The 16014-nt window shown below is 41.8% G+C and overlaps 1 pseudogene across 1 annotated transcript; it reads right to left on the bottom strand.

The window, feature by feature from the left end:
- Positions 1-2796: 2796 nt before the first annotated feature.
- LOC308235245 (growth hormone-regulated TBC protein 1-like) lies at positions 2797-8698 on the bottom strand (annotated as a pseudogene). Its single transcript has 4 exons — positions 8693-8698; positions 8343-8393; positions 3540-4071; positions 2797-3309 (listed from the first exon to the last, which is right to left on the bottom strand). The product of its transcript is annotated as a growth hormone-regulated TBC protein 1-like (transcript).
- Between the last annotated feature and the right edge of the window lie 7316 nt (positions 8699-16014).

Raw genomic sequence — 16014 nt, 5'->3', positions numbered from 1 at the left:
TAAAAATAATAGATTGCTGATCAAGATAGACAAAAACAAGCCTAAACCCTTCTAATGGCCCAATAAAGAGCTGCAGAGATAAACTTCAAGTCTGACTCCACAGCCCAGGTTTTTCTCCACTACATCATCTTCTTTCAAAGTGCTATTGCCATTACAATTCTAGCTAAACATCATCCCAGAGAAAGTTAGCTGAAAGTCAGCCTTAGGAGAAAAATGAAAGTGCTACTTGACACAATTCTAAAAGTTACATAGAAATGCAAAGTAGCCATCTCTTTTGAAGAACTGAAAAAGAGAACTTGTTTTCCCAGATATAAATACACAGTGTAAAGTCATAAGAATTAAGACTTTGGTGTTCGTGTAAGGATAGACAAATAGAAGGAAGTAGAGAACTCATGCACATTAGATTTTTTTAAAAATCAATTTGATCCTCCAATAAGTCTGAATGGGATTATTAGCACAACTTTAAAAAATAAGGTCCAAAGAGTTGTTTTGTTTTTAAGATTTTAAAAAATTTATTGTTAGAGAGAGAGGGAGAAAGAGAGAGAGAAACATTGATATGAGATCAGAACATCGATTGGCAGCTTCCTGCACTCTCCACATTGGGGATTGAGCCTGCAGCCCAGGCATGTGCCCTGGGAATTGATTCAGCAACTCCTCAGTGCACACCAACTGAGCTATACTGGCCAGGGCAACATTTGATTCTTAACAAAGAGTACTTCAGAGCAGTGTGGAAATAACTGTCTTTTCAATAAGTGATACTGGGATATTTAAACAAGAATCTTGGGAAGAAGAAACAACCTTAATTCATAAAACACACAAAAATCAATTCGAGGTGGATTGAAAGGCAAAAAAAATAAGTTTCTAGAGAATAATACAGAACATCTTCATGATTTTAGGATAAGGAAAGCATTCTAAAACAGGACACACAGATTTAAAAGTTGGTAAATTTGACTCTATTAAAATTAAGAACTTCTATTCAACAACAAAAAAAACATTAAGAGAATGAAAATACAAGCTACAAAAAGGAAAATAAATTTACAACATATATAACTGGCAAGGGCTTGTATCTAGCATATATAAAAAAACTACTAGAAATCAACAAGAAAAAGATAATCAATGCAATTGAAAAATAGGCAAGAGACTTGAACAGACATTTCACAAAAGAGCATATCAAAAGCCAATAAATATATAAAAATTGCCCAATCTCATTAGTAATCAGGGAAATGCAAATTAAAACTACAATTGGAAAAAAATAACTTTATATTCTAAACCTAACCTACTTGACTTTTTGTTAGTTTTATTGGTTGAGAAAATAAATGGGGCTCCTTAAACATACAAAAGTATCTTTAAAATTTTAATTTACCCCTTCCCCAACTTTCCTACACCTCAGTCCATCCACCTGAAGGATGTCAACAGTTGGGATGTATCCTTACATGATTTCTATAAACATAATCATGCATGTAAATTATTGATATTTTTAAAAAATAGGGCCGTTGTACATACTCAGCAATTTTCAACATGTATAGGCCTTAATCTGTATTTGCGTATTATATATATACTATAATGTATTCAATCATTCTCCTGTTGACATTCAGATTGCTTTTTTCTCTTTGTCTCTATAAGCAATACTGTTTAAATGTCATTAAATACCATGTTTTTGTTAATGTACACTGGGTTCTCCAAAGAGTATGTGTAATCTCATTTCTAGTGGGTGCTGCCAGGGAACTTTCTCAATCTCATCAGCAATGTGCAAAAGTGTTTGTTTTCTCTACAGTCTTGCCAGAACTAAAGGTAATCATCTTCTTCAATTTCTGTGAAGTTGGCAAAAAAATATTCTACCTTGCTTGCTGCTTTAATTTATACTGCTAATGGCTACTTGAATAAATTTTTGTTGTCTACTAACTTAAAAAAATAAAATAAAATAAAACTACAATTGGATAATACTATATATCCACTAGAATAGCTAAAATTAAATAAACTGACAATAACAACTGTTGGCAAGGATGTGAAGCACTGGAACTCTCATAGACTGCTGGTGGGAATGTTACAACAACAATTTGACTTTCTCTAGTAAAGTTAAAGAAACACATACCCTACGACCAAGCAATTCAATACTCTGGTACCCAATAGAAATGTGTGCACATGTATACCAAAGAGATATGTACATAAATCTTCATGGAAGTACAGTACTATTTGTGATCTCTCCAAATTGGAAACAACCCAAATATGGCATTGATAGTGGGTTGGATTGGATAAATATGTAATGTGATATAATTACACAATTGAATGATATACAACAATGAAAATGAACACACCACATGTACATACATCATTATGGATGAATCTCACAAACATAATGTTGTGTAAAATAAGCTAGATATGAAAGAACATAATATGTTATTCCATTTGTAGAAAGTTTGAAAAAAACAGGCAAGACTAAACTATAGTGTTTAAGAGTATATGCCTAGGAAAGTCAAGAAAATGGCTACCTTTGGGAGAACAAAGGAAATAGTGATTAAGAGAGAACTGCTGATAATGTTCTTTTTTTTTTTTTTTTTTAGGTGTTGACATACTTTATTAAATACAAACGCACACCTCACATTTTATATATTATTGTCTCAGGTAAAAATATATCTTCAGAAATTTGACTTTATAGCTCATCAGTTATAGAATGACATGATTTTAAATTGCTCTTTTAAAAAATTCACGACTAAAATGTAGAGACATCAAGTATTTACAGCACTAAAAAGGAAAGCAGTACAAATTGGTCAACTCTGGGAATGAAGCCTCGTGGTCAGGGCAGAGGGGAGCATGTCCAGGTCACCCCTGCACCAGCAGCTTGGCCCTGCAGCTCTCTCGAAGCCTCGTGATGGTGGTCATGGACAAGCTTCCAGGTTCTGAGAATATTTTCTGCATAAAGGTGTGACATTCAGTCACAAAACTCCCTTTGGTGATCTCCTTGAACTTTTCACAAATGTCTGCAAAACTCGTAGCTTCCAAAATAAAAGCCTAATGTTGCTTAATCAGGGTCAGAGCCACCCGGAAGATAAACTTTGAGCCTTCATTGAACAAACAATCCCAGATTCGAAGCACCGTCTCCACGGGCAGGATATCCACAAACAGGCAGATGAACCAGCGTGACACGACCTGAGTTCACAAGACCCCATGCCTGTCCATGAGGGCTGCCACCGCTGGCAGCTTGGTCCTCACCAGCTCCCCCAGGACCTCCTGGTCCGTCTTCAGGCCCAGCATCTCAGGGCTGTAGTAATCAGGTAGTATTCTTCCAACAAGAGCATTGAATAGCCAAAAGCAGGGGTCCTCAAACTACAGCCCGCGGGCCACATGGCCCGCCGAGGACATTTATCCGGCCCGCCGGGTGCCGCTGCCTGTCCTGCTTAGCAGCCGACACGTCCCGGGCCGCAGTGCACATAGGAATTTGTTCATAGTTTTTTTTTTCAAACTATAGTCTGGCCCTCCAACGGTCTGAGGGACAGTGAACTGGCCCCCTGTTTAAAAAGTTTGAGGACCCCTGGCCAAAAGGATTCTTCTTCATTCTTCGTGGTAAGAATCAGATATCCCGCTATAAAATTCATTCCCTGGCAGTACCCCACACCTTGGTTGTGGTGCCTGTAGGGAGGCCAAGAGCACGTTGTACAGGGTCTTCTGTGAACAGGGATCCACGCTCCTGCGGAATTTCACGTTGTCGGGGAAGGTCCTGTTCATATCTGTCCTGATGGCCTCCTCCAGGGTGTTGTTCGTCTCTCCCTGGAGAAGCTGGTGGTAATAGCCAGGGTTCCTCTCCATCTGGGCCTGGGCTCCACTCACCCCCATCCAGACGCGGGCCCTGTGCTCAAGTGGAACACCTTTCCGGATATAGCGCTTCACTCTCGTACTTTTCTGGACACTACTACTTCCCTTTAGAAGTTTAGACCATTTTATTGCTCTTCTAGTGAGTATCACCAGACAGGTGGAAAAGAATTCTTCATAAGCTGCATAATCAAAATCTTCAGGCCTTTCAAACCCATAAGGATCCATCCCGGGGGCCGGTTCCCGCGCTGCCTGCTCTCGCTTCTAGGGCTCCATGCAGAGGAGGCGGGGTGGCTGCCCTGAGCCGCCCAGACCTCGGCGGCGTGGGGGGTGCCAAGTCCGCCTCCCAGGACTCGGGGCAGCCAGAGTCCTTTCACCGCCAGGGTCGCAGGGAGGCGGTGCAGGGGGTTCCGGAGGCAGGGGGCGGTCTAATGTTCTTTTTCTTGAGCTGAGTAGTGGTTACATGGGTGTTTGCTTTGTGATAATTTACTGAACTATACATTTTTGTATTGTGTACTTTGATGATTGAGAGTTAAATTTCACAACAAAAAAGGTTTTAAACAGAGAGAAAAAAGAGCGGAATTTTTTTTTGTTCCTCCATTCAATTCCACAGGAGCAAAAAAAGTATAGAGTGCTTATGTGTTAAGCTTGGTGCTCTTTTTATGAAGCCAGGGGGCAATGGGATACAAAGATGAATGCCATGATTCCTGTTCTCAAGATGCTTACAATCTTATGGGGATGAGAGATATATAAAGTATTACAAGTTGGGATTAAATAAGCAATAAGTGAAGATATTGTTGTGCTAATGCACTTTTGGGTTCTAACACAATGTTACATTATTTAAAAACTAGAGGCCCGGTGCACAAATTCGTGCACCAGTGGTGTCCCTCAGCCTGGCCTGCGGGATCGGGCCAAAAGTGGCTCTCTGGCATCCTCCGAAGGGTCCTGGATTGCGAGAGGGTGCAGGCCTGGCTGAGGGACCCCACTGGTGCAAGATCAAAGCCGGGGAGAGACATGGAAGGTTGGCCATCTGGGGAAGGACCGCAGGAGGACTCCAGGGCTTGTCCAGCATGTCATGCTCAGTCCTGATCGGCTGGACCCCAGTAGCAAGCTAACCTACCGGTCAGAGCATCTGCCCTCTGGTGGTCAGTTCATGTCATAGTGAGCGGTAGAGCGGCTTAGCATATCATTAGCATATTACATTTTGATTGGTTGAGTTGCCAACCAGTCAACCAGACACTTAGCATATTAGGCTTTTATTATATAGGATTGTGTTATTAAAGTGAATGTCTCCGTAGGAAGAACTGAGATATAATAAAGAAAAATAATAGTTCCTTTTTCTTCAGTAATTTCAGCAATAAAGATGTTTTTGTTATTGTAGCCTAAAAATAACAGATTGGGTGATCAATCAGACAAAAACAAGCCTGAACCCTTCTCATGATCCTTTAACTTCACACTCCAGAGCTTTTTCATTTCTATTATCAACTTTGGCCCTGAAGTTTTCCAAGCACTTATACTGCAGAAAGATAATTTTTAAAATCATATTAAATATATTATCCTTGACTTCTGCATAAGTTACGGTCTTTATTTCTTTTATTTTCCTTTCTCTACACAATATTCTCATTAACTCAGCACTTCTTACAAACGTTATTATTACTTTTATTACCCATTATAAGAAACATGCCTCTGATTTATCTTCATAGAAAAGAAACAGCATGTGGGCAGGCCATTACTGAATTTCTCCAGAGATTGTGGGGGTGGGGAGAAAGGATGAGAGTTGTACATGTGGCTGACAGCACATGTCCTAGGAAGATTCCCCTAGACAAAGGGAGGTGGAGGCAACTAGAGAAGGCCTCAGCCCATTTTTTTAAATAACCCAATGGGAGGCAACAAGACCTAGGCGACCTATTAGGAAACTAGAGGCCCAGTGCACAAAATTCATGCACGGGTAGGGTCCCTAGGCCTGGCTGGTGATCAGGGCCAATTGGGGCCTTCCAGCTGCCAGCCAGGCCCTTCCTTCCTCGGCTGCTGGCTGCTGGCCGGGGCCTTCCTTTGTTCCGAGCCACCACCACTACTGCACTCGCCAGCCATGAGCGAGCCTAGCTTCTGGCTAAGCGGCATCCCCCCTGTGGGAGCGCACTGACCACCAGGGGCAGCTCCTGTGTTGGGTGTCTGCTCCCTAGTGGTCAGTGCACATCATAGCAACCAGTCGTTCTGCCGTTTGGTCAATTTGCATATTAGGGTTTTATTACCCTATATAATAAAAGGGTAATATGAAAATTGATCTCAACAGCAGAATGACCAGAATGACTGCTTGACCAGTCACTATGAGGCACACTGACCACCTCTCGGTCCTCCCCGGCCAGCAGGCTCCCATCACCGATGGCGAACAGGGAACCAGGGGTGGGTGGCAGGGGATGAGGGTGCTGCCAGGCCAAGGCCCCCACCCCACTGGTCGCCCCACACACAAAGGGTGACCCACGGCAGGGGCGGGGCTGGCGAGTGGGTGGGAACAGCCGAACTCTTGGTCCCTCCCCCTGGCTGGCAGGTTTCAATCGCCCAGTGGTGAATGAGGAACCAGGGGTGGGTGGCGGCAGGGGGTGGGGCCGGCTGCCAACAGCTGGGGAAGATGGCTCTAATCGCAGGCCAGGCCTAGGGACCGTACCTGCACACAAATTTCGTGTGCCGAGCCTCTAGTATAGGATAGGTGACCAAATAGTCCTCAGCCAATGAGGAACTGGAGGAGGTCTAAACAAATAGGCTATGTCTCTTGCCCCACGTGTGATCCTGTAAAATTGGCGCCCACTCTTGAGAGTGTTATTAAAAGTTTCATTTTCACCATGCTTCTGTTTCCTAGTCCGTCATCTAAAATGTGGACGGGTGAGCCATTTCTCATACTATTAACACAACAGTGAAATACGTTGCATAACGAAGTCCAGCCCAGTTCACAAACAAGAGGCCAGCTCTGCTGCCAGCCATTTTTTCAGCTTATGTTCCTACTGCAACAAGCAGTAGCATTTCTGAATCACAGCTGTGTTATAGAACCTAGGCACTGCAATTCATGTTCCCTATGTATTTAATTATATTCAGTTTGCAACATGGAAACCCACTGTAGGTGAAATGCCTACATATGTAAAATCCTATAGAAACACAGAGAGGGAAATGTTTAATTCCTTCTTGAAGGGAAATTGAAATTCAGGGAAGGCTTCACATTTGATCTGAGTTTTGAGTAAAGAGAAGCATGTCCGTGGATGTAGAAGGGGGTGAGGCACCTCAAAGTCAGGACACAGTGTAAATAAAGGCAGGAAACATTTCTGTGAAAGTCCAGGGACCAGAAATTAAACTGTCATGGTTGAAACAGGGTGCTTTTGAAAGCCAGTTTTAAAATCTTTTAAGATAATACAAATGCACATCCATCTCATTGTGTAGAACCAGTATCTTATTTTCTGAGAATAGATGCTAATACTCCTCAGTCACTTCTCAATACAATGTATTTAGATTATTTCCACTCCTGTTAATCTCATTCATTTTCCTCCCATTAGCCCTTTCACCTCCTTTGTTAGAATGATATACTTCACAAAAGGCAGTGGCAGTCTCTGATAAAAATATGTAACCAGGGACAAGCTTTAGTCTGATTTGGCAGCCTGAACACTGAATCCAAAGCAGGCTATCTGGGTCCTGGTCCTGGCACATCCTTCAAAGAGCTCCATGAACTGAACTTGGCCGTTTTGACCACAATTTTTTTTTTTTTTTTTTTTACCTAAAAGTAAGATGATCTCCAAGATCCCTTCTATTATAATTGTCCTTTCAGATGGTGAACTGTGAGCTAATTAGCAGCCTAATGTCCTGTCTTTTAGATTTGCCTCAGATGCTTGGCACAAAACAAATTAAAATATTTACTTCCTAAGAAAGGTAGAGTTACCCAGACAATGCTGAGGTAATGGGAAGAACCTCAGCCTAGGTATATGATAAACTATGCTAGCAATGCTACTCTGTCATTGAAGTTTAATTAAACTAGATTCAGAAACCTGTATACTTGACCGATGCTATCACTTTTTTTAAAAAATTGTAGTAAAATATACATAACATAAAGCTACCTTTTGACCATTTTTTAAGTGAACAGTTCAATGGCATTATGTACATTCATAATGTTGTATAACCATCATGGTTATTTATCAATGCTATGATTTTTGTAGTTTCTTTAGAAAATATTATTTTAAATACTGTACACTCTCTCCTTCTTTCCATTGAATTAAAAGGAAAAGTTTTGTTTTTTTTATACCTCCACCATAGTAGTTCTCAATTTGGGACCATTTTTTCCCATCAGGGGGCATTTGACAATGTCTGGTGACATTTTTGATTATCACAGCTGAGGGGAGGGAATGTTATTAATATCTACTTGGTACATGCTAAACATCCTACAATGCACAGGACAGTCCCTCTCTACAAAGAATTGACCTGCCCAAAATGTCATTAGTGTTGCTTTTAAGAATGCTTCCTCTTTCAGAATTAATATGGGGCTCAATGCTTCTCACTTTCGGCAATGGAGAGCCATGGTAGCAGTAAGACTGGGAAAGTTCTGAAACCTAATGAAACACAACAAGGCTTAGGCAGGTAAAGAGTAGAAACAAAATAAAAATGAGCTGTGAACATTCCCTTTCCTCTTGGTGATCCCCTCACTGTCCTGCTACCTAATTCTATGGTAGTGGTCATTTTATAGCCTTCCCATGGTACAAGGTTTATCAATGGCACAAGTATAATATTAAAAAGGCTGGCTCAAAATGTGAGAGGCCTAAACTTAGAAAGACAGTATTTAATTACTTCTTCCTTGGGATGAGTTCCTTTTAAGAGACAATCTCTCCTTGAAATTTGGCTTCTACTGTACCTCCATTCCTCCCATCTCACCCCCGATTTACTAGAATAAGGTCTGGTTTTGATGGTTAATTATATGAGATCATTTTTCAAGAGGAATGTTAGCTTGGTTAGACCCAGCTGAGCTCCCTACCAGAAAAAATAAGCAGTAATTCCTTTTATGACCTCACTCTCCCTTATTTGCATTCTAACATGTTTTCATGAATTAGAAATAAAGGGTGACATTGCAGCTCGTGTTAGGAATTACAGACAACCCTAGAAGAGTGTCACATCAGTGATTATCATCCTGTGAGTCATAGAACAAAAAAGGCTGAGAACAGCCCTGGATGGTGTTGCTAAATGGTTAGAACATCGGCCCATGTACAAAAAAGTCCCAGATGGGATTCCTGGTCAAGTTTATGTACCTAGGTTGTAGATTCAACCCCTGTCCCTGGTCAGGCACGTGCAGGAGGCAACCAGTCCATGTGTCAATTGACGTGTCTCTCTCACATTGATGTTTCTCTCTCCCTTTCTCTCTCCCTTTCACCCTCTCTAAAAATCAATGGAAAAAAATATCTTCAGGTGAGGATTAACAAAAAATAAAAATAAAACAAAAAGCCTGACAACTATTGGCTTATTAGAAATTTTAGCAATATCTTAAATAAAACATAATTAGAAAGGTAAAGCAGCTACTGTAAAGAATATACATTGTAATCAACGTTCAATAGTTTTATATGACCTGCTTTTAGAATTCCTATTACTCTTCTCTTCTATTAGAAAAGATATGATTTAAAGTAATCCAACCTCTGGAATTTGGAGCTTTATTTTCGTCACCATGTACACTGTCAGTTCAGTTTGTCTACATTTCCACGTATGTTCCATCCATTAGGTCAGTCTTAAGTTTCAGGATTTTGACTACTCATTTAAAGAGTATAAATCATTTTGACTCTAGGTCCATATTAGGAATTAGATAAACTGTCCTAATACACAAAATATGGGAAAATGTCCAGGTGTCAGGATCTGTATTTGATGTTTATAAAGTCTCAAATGATTGCTGTCAAGAAAAGATTACATTTGACCCAAAGAGAAATTTGCTCATGGAATGAAGTTAAGAACAGAGGTAACTATAGCAGCATTTCCCCGTTGTACACTCTGAAGGATATTAATTCCAAGGAAGTCAGCAAGCGTTATGGGGGCGGGGGGGAAGTGTGTGTGTGTGTGTGTGTGTGTGTTTAAAACTAAGACCCAAATTAATTAATAGTTTCAGTAAGTGAAAAATGTCAGCTCTCCAAAGGCAGGCATCAGTTAACACGAGCATTCTCGTACTTTCATATTACACAGTGTTTTACATAAATGTTAAAGGCATGCCTTAAAATTAAGTACCCATTGTGTTTTGAAGTTATTTATTACATGTTCTTACAAGCTAATATCTTTTTAAAGAATGACACTTTGTAAAGCATTTTTTGTACTTGTTCAATAGACACTTACTTACCTGGCCACTGGGTAAAGCTAGCAATAAAACGACTGGTGTGCAATGTGTTTAAGGTGGTTTTCAACATGGTTCCCTTATTTTTTATTCAAGATGGCAGTGAGTAATCACTGGATATAATCTGTGCTGGTTTATTAGCCATGTGCTCCTGGTGATCTTGATCCTAGAATTTTGTCAAAGTTTCAAGCAGACTGGAGACTGACCCCACCCTTCCTTAAGACATGACCTAGTTACTACTCCTTGTCTCCCAGGTGACCTTCCGCCTTTTCCTTTAATCAAGATTGGCAGTGAAGACAGCCAATGACAATTTTTTCCTTATCATTTGGGACACTAAAAGGTAGGCTTTCTTTCTTCATTACTAGAAATATTATAAAGTCGTAAGCATGCAAATATTTTTGTAACATTATAGTACATCTAATATGTTCTTTCCTTTCCTCTGATATGATGTATATGTGTTATTTGTAGAAAAAGAACAACCGCACTGGCCAGTTGGCTCAATGGTTAGAGTGTTGGCCCCCACACCAAAGGGTTGCTGGTATGATTCCTGGTCAAGGGCACATACCTGGGTTGCATATTAGATTCCCAGTCCAGGTCAGGGCATGTGTGGGAAGCAGTCAATTGATGTGCCTCTCTCATATCGATGTTTCTCTCTCTTCTCTCTGTCTCTTTTTTTAAAAAAAATTTTTTTATTTATTTCAGAGAGGAAGGGAGAGGGAGAGAGAGATAGAAACATCAATAATGAGAGAGAATCATAGATTGGCTGCCTCCTGCAGCCAATGCGGATTGAGCTGCAACCCAGGCATGTGCCCAGACAGGGAATCAAACTGTGACTTCCTGGTTCATGGGTTGATGCTCAACTACTGAGCCACACTGACCAGGCACTCACTCTCTCTCTCTCCCCCCCCTCCCCCCCTTCCTCCCTTCCATTCTAAAAATCATCAATGGAAAAAATATTCTTGGGTGAGGATAAACAACAACAACCACAACAATAAAAACAACCTAAGTCTAAGCTAATATAATATTTGCCCAAGTGACAGTTTGTGATGTCCAGATATTCACAGGCATGTGGCTACAGACTCAGCCTGCTTTTTCCCACATATGCAAAGTTAATAGGTTTCATTGTACATAAATGTTAATAGAAGCATCCTATATAATAAAAGGGTAATATGCAAATCAACTGAATGGCAAAACAACTGGTCGCTATGATGCACACTGACCGCCAGGGGGAAGACGCTCAACACAAGAGCTGCCCCCTGGTGGTCAGTGTGCTCCCACAGGTGGAGCGCTGCTCAGCCAGAAGCCCTGAGCTGGACTCATGGCTGGCGAGCACAGGGGCGGTGGTGGGAGCCCCTTTCTCCTCGAGGCCTAGCTAAGGATGTCCAACTGATGGCTTAGGCCTCTAAGCCATCAGTCAGACATCCCCCAAGAGATCTCAGACTGTGAGAGGGCACAGGCTGGGCTGAGGGATCCACCCCCCCCACCCCCGGCCAGTGCACGAATCTCGTGCACTGGGCCTCTAGTCATTCCTAATAGCCAAAAATGGAAACAACCTAAATGCCCATCAACTGATAATATAAACAAACTATGTTATATCCATACATTGGAATATTATTCAGCAGTAAAAAGTAATGAAGTTCTGACACTGCATGCTACAGATATGGATGAATCTCAAGCACACTATGCTAAGTGAAAGAAGATAGCCACAAAAGACTATATATTGTATGAATCCATTTCTATGAAATGTCCAGAGTAGGAAAATCCATAGAGAAAGAAGGTAGGCCTAGAAAGTAGGGAGAATGGGGAGTGACTGCTTGTGGGTTGCTTTTTCAGATCATGATAATGATCTGGAGTTATAGTAGTGATGGTTGCAGAACTCTGTAAATATACTAAAAATCACTAATTATACACTTTAAATAGGTGAACTCTATGGTATGTAAATTATATCTCAATAAAGTGATTACAGCCCTAACCGGTTTGGCTCACTGGACAGAGCGTCAGTTTGTGACTGAAGGGTCCCAGGTTCAATTCCGGTCAAGGGCATGTACCTTGGTTGAGGGCACATCCCCAATACGGGGTGTGCAGGAGGCAGCTGATTGATGGTTCTAATTCTATCCCTCTCCCTTCCTCTCTGTAAAAAAATCAATAAAATATGTATTTTTTTAATTAAATGATTATAAAGTTAATAGGTTTCTTTATTCTAGAACTTCTCAGAGCCTCTAATATTTTAATGCAATTAGTAAATCTTTAAGCAGAAAATGAAGTACATCATAAAATTATTTGCTCCATGGAACAAAGCCACCACTCACGTATTTTATGAACATCCCATAGAAATGGTGTTTCTACATATTCATTTAGAAAAATTCAATGATTTCTGTCTCTCCCTCTCCCTTCCTCTCTGAAATCAATAAAAAATATTTTTAAAAAATGTCTTTGTAGGACAACTCAGCAATACAGATCAGCAACCTTAAAAATATTCTCCCTTTTTTGCCAAATATTTACACTTTTTAGAACTTACCCTGGTAAATCTCTTAGGAATAGAAACAAACTATCATCCTATCTAATAAAAGAGTAATATGCAAATTGACCATACCTCCACTACACCCATAAGCCACGCCCACCAGCCAATCAGAAGCGAGTATGCAAATTAACCCAACCAAGATGGCTGTGGTCACGGAGAGAGCAGGAGGCTTGAGTTGCCCTCGGTGATGGAGGAAGCCAAGCTTTCCGCCGGTTCTGGCCTGCCTTGGCCTCTGCTCAAGGCTACAAAGTTTTAATTATAGAAGATAAATAAATCCCAACAAAAATGGCGGCAACCATGGAGCTGGAGAGAGCAGGAGGCTTGAGTTGCCCCTGGAGATGGAGGAAGCCAAGCTTTCCGCCTGCCCTGGCCTGCCTTGGCCTCCTCCGCTCAAGGCTACAAAGTTTCAATTATAGAAGATAAATAAATCCCAACAAAAATGTCTGTGGCCACAGAGCAAGCAGGAGGCTTGGCTCCGCTCAAGGCTACAAAGTTTCTTTTTTTTTTCTTCATATATATATATATATATATATATATATATATATATACATACATACACACACACACACACATATATATTTTTTATTAAGGTATTATATGTGTACATATCTTACCATTGCCCCCCCACCCCACTCCCATACATGCCCTCACCCCACAATGTTTTGCATCCGTTGGTTACTCTTTTTTTTTATATATATATATTTTATTGATTTTTTACAGAGAGGAAGGGAGAGGGATAGAGAGTTAGAAACATCAATGAGAGAGAAACATCGATCAGCTGCCTCCTGCACACCCCCTACTGGGGATGTGCCCGCAACCCAGGTACATGCCCTTGACCGGAATCGAACCCGGGACCCTTCAGTCCGCAGGCCGACGCTCTATCCACTGAGCCAAACCGGTTTCGGCCATTGGTTACTCTTATATGCATGCATATAAGTCTTTTGGTTGATCTCTTATTTCTCCCACCTCTTTCTAACTTTCCCACTGTAATTTGCCAGTCTGATTCTTTACTGCCTCTGTATCTATCTTTTGGTTCATCAGTTTATAATATTTTTTAAATCCACAAATGAGTGAGATCATGTGGTATTTTTCTTTCATTGACTGGCTTATTTCACTTAGCATAATGTTCTCTAATTCGCTCCAGGTGCCTACAAATGGTAATAATTCCTTCTTTTTTATGGCAGCATAGTATTCCATTGTGTAGATGTACCATAGTTTTCTGATCCAGTCATCTGCTGACGGGCACCTAGGCTGTTTCCAAATCTTAGCTATTGTAAATTGTGCTGCTATGAACATAGGGGTGCATATATCCTTTCTGATTGGTGTTTCTAGTTTCTTAGGATATATTCCTAGGAGTGGGATTACTGGGTCAAATGGGAGTTCCATTTTCAGTTTTTTGAGGAAACTTCATACTGTTCTCCACAGTGGCTGCACCAGTCTGCATTCCCACAAGCAGTGCACGAGGGTTCCTTTTTCTCCGCATCCTCGCCAACACTTGTCATTTGTTGATTTTTTTGATGATAGCCATTCTGACAGGAGTGAGATGGTACCTCATTGACATTTTGATTTGCATCTCTCGGATAATTAGTGACTTTGAGCATGTTTTCATGTGTCTCTTGGTCAAGGCTACAAAGTTTCAATTATAGAAGATAAATAAATCCCAGATACCAGGGCCTCCGCTTGGGTTGCCGGGGCTGTGGCTGGCCTGCAAACCACCACAAGCCCCTCACCCAGGTCGCCCCACAACCCAAGGGAACCCCCCACCCTTCAGGGGAAACCACCCAGCCCCCACCCGTGCACCAGGCCTCTATCCTATCTAATCCTATCTAATAAAAGAATAATATGCAAATTGACCATCACTCCAATACACAAGATGGCTACCCCCATGTGGTCAAAGATGGCCACCACAAGATGGCCTGCAGGGGAGGGCAGTTGGGAGGGACCAGACCTGCAAGGGAGGGCAGTTGGGGGCGATCAAGCCTGCAGGGGAGGGCAGTTAGGGGTGACCAGGCTGGCAGAGGAGGGAAGTTGGGGGTGACCGGGCCTACAGAGAAGGGCAGTTGGGGGGACCAGGCCTACAGGGGAGAGCAGTTGGGAAGGACCAGGCCTGCAGGGGAGGGCAGTTAGGGGTGACCAAGCCTGCAGGGGAGGGCAGTTTGGGACAAACAGGCTGGCAGGGGAGCAGTTAGGCATCAATCAGGCAGGCAGGGTAGTGGTTAAGGGGTGATCAGGCTGGCAGGCAGAAGTGGTTAGGGGCAATCAGGAAGGCAGTCAGGCAAGCAATTAGGAGCCAGAAGTCCTGGATTGTGAGAGGGATGTCTGACTGCCCGTTTAGGGGTCCTAGATTGGTGAGGGTGCAGGCTGGGCTGAGGGACACCCCCCTGCCCCGTCCATGAATTTTGTGCACCGGGCCTCTAGTTTATGAATATTCACCCAGGATTATACATTGTTTAAAATTAATAAAACCACATAAATTACCAGTAATATGATTTTTTTAAATTTTTTTATTGATTAAGGTATTACATATGTGTCTTCATCCCTCCATTAACCCCCCAAACCGCCCCCCCACCCGACTCATGCCCTCAACCCCAAGGTGTTCGTGTCCATTGGTTAGGCTTATATTCATGCATACAAGTCCTTTGGTTGATCTCTCTTCCTTTCCCCCACCCTCCTCTACCTTCCCTCTGAGGTCTAGCAGTCTGCTTGATGCTTCTATGCCTCTGGATCTGTCCCTGTTCATCAGTTTATGTTGTTCATTATATTCCACAAATGAGTGAGATCATGTGGTATTTGTCTTTCTCTGACTGGCTTATTTCACTTAGCATAATGCTCTCCAGTTCCATCCATGCTATTGCAAATGGTAAGAACTCCTTTTTCACTGCAGCGTAGTATTCCATTGTGTAGATGTACCACAGGTTTTTAATCCACTCATCTGCTGATGGGCACTAAGGCTGTTTCCAAATCTTAGCTATGGTGAATTGTGCTGCTATGAACATAGGGGTGCATATATCCTTTCTGATTCGTGTTTCTAGTTTCTTGGGACATATTCCTAGAAGTGGGATCACTGGGTCAAATGGGAGTTCCATTTTTAGTTTTTTGAGGAAACTCCATACTGTTCTTCACAGTGGCTGCACCAGTCTGCATTCCCACCTGCAGTGCAAAAGAGTTCCTTTTTCTCCGCATCCTTGACAGCACTTGTCGTTTGTTGATTTGTTGATGATAGCCATTCTGACAGGTGTGAGATGATACCGCCTTGTTGTTTTGATTTGCATCTCTCGGATAATTAGTGACTTTGAGCATGTTTTCATATGTCTCTTAACCTTCCTTCTGTCCTTCTTAGAAAGGATCT

The sequence above is a fragment of the Plecotus auritus genome (assembly GCF_963455305.1).
Source record: "Plecotus auritus genome assembly, chromosome: 1".
Taxonomy (NCBI): Eukaryota; Metazoa; Chordata; class Mammalia; order Chiroptera; family Vespertilionidae; genus Plecotus; species Plecotus auritus.
This window is presented reverse-complemented; position numbering and strand designations above follow the sequence as displayed.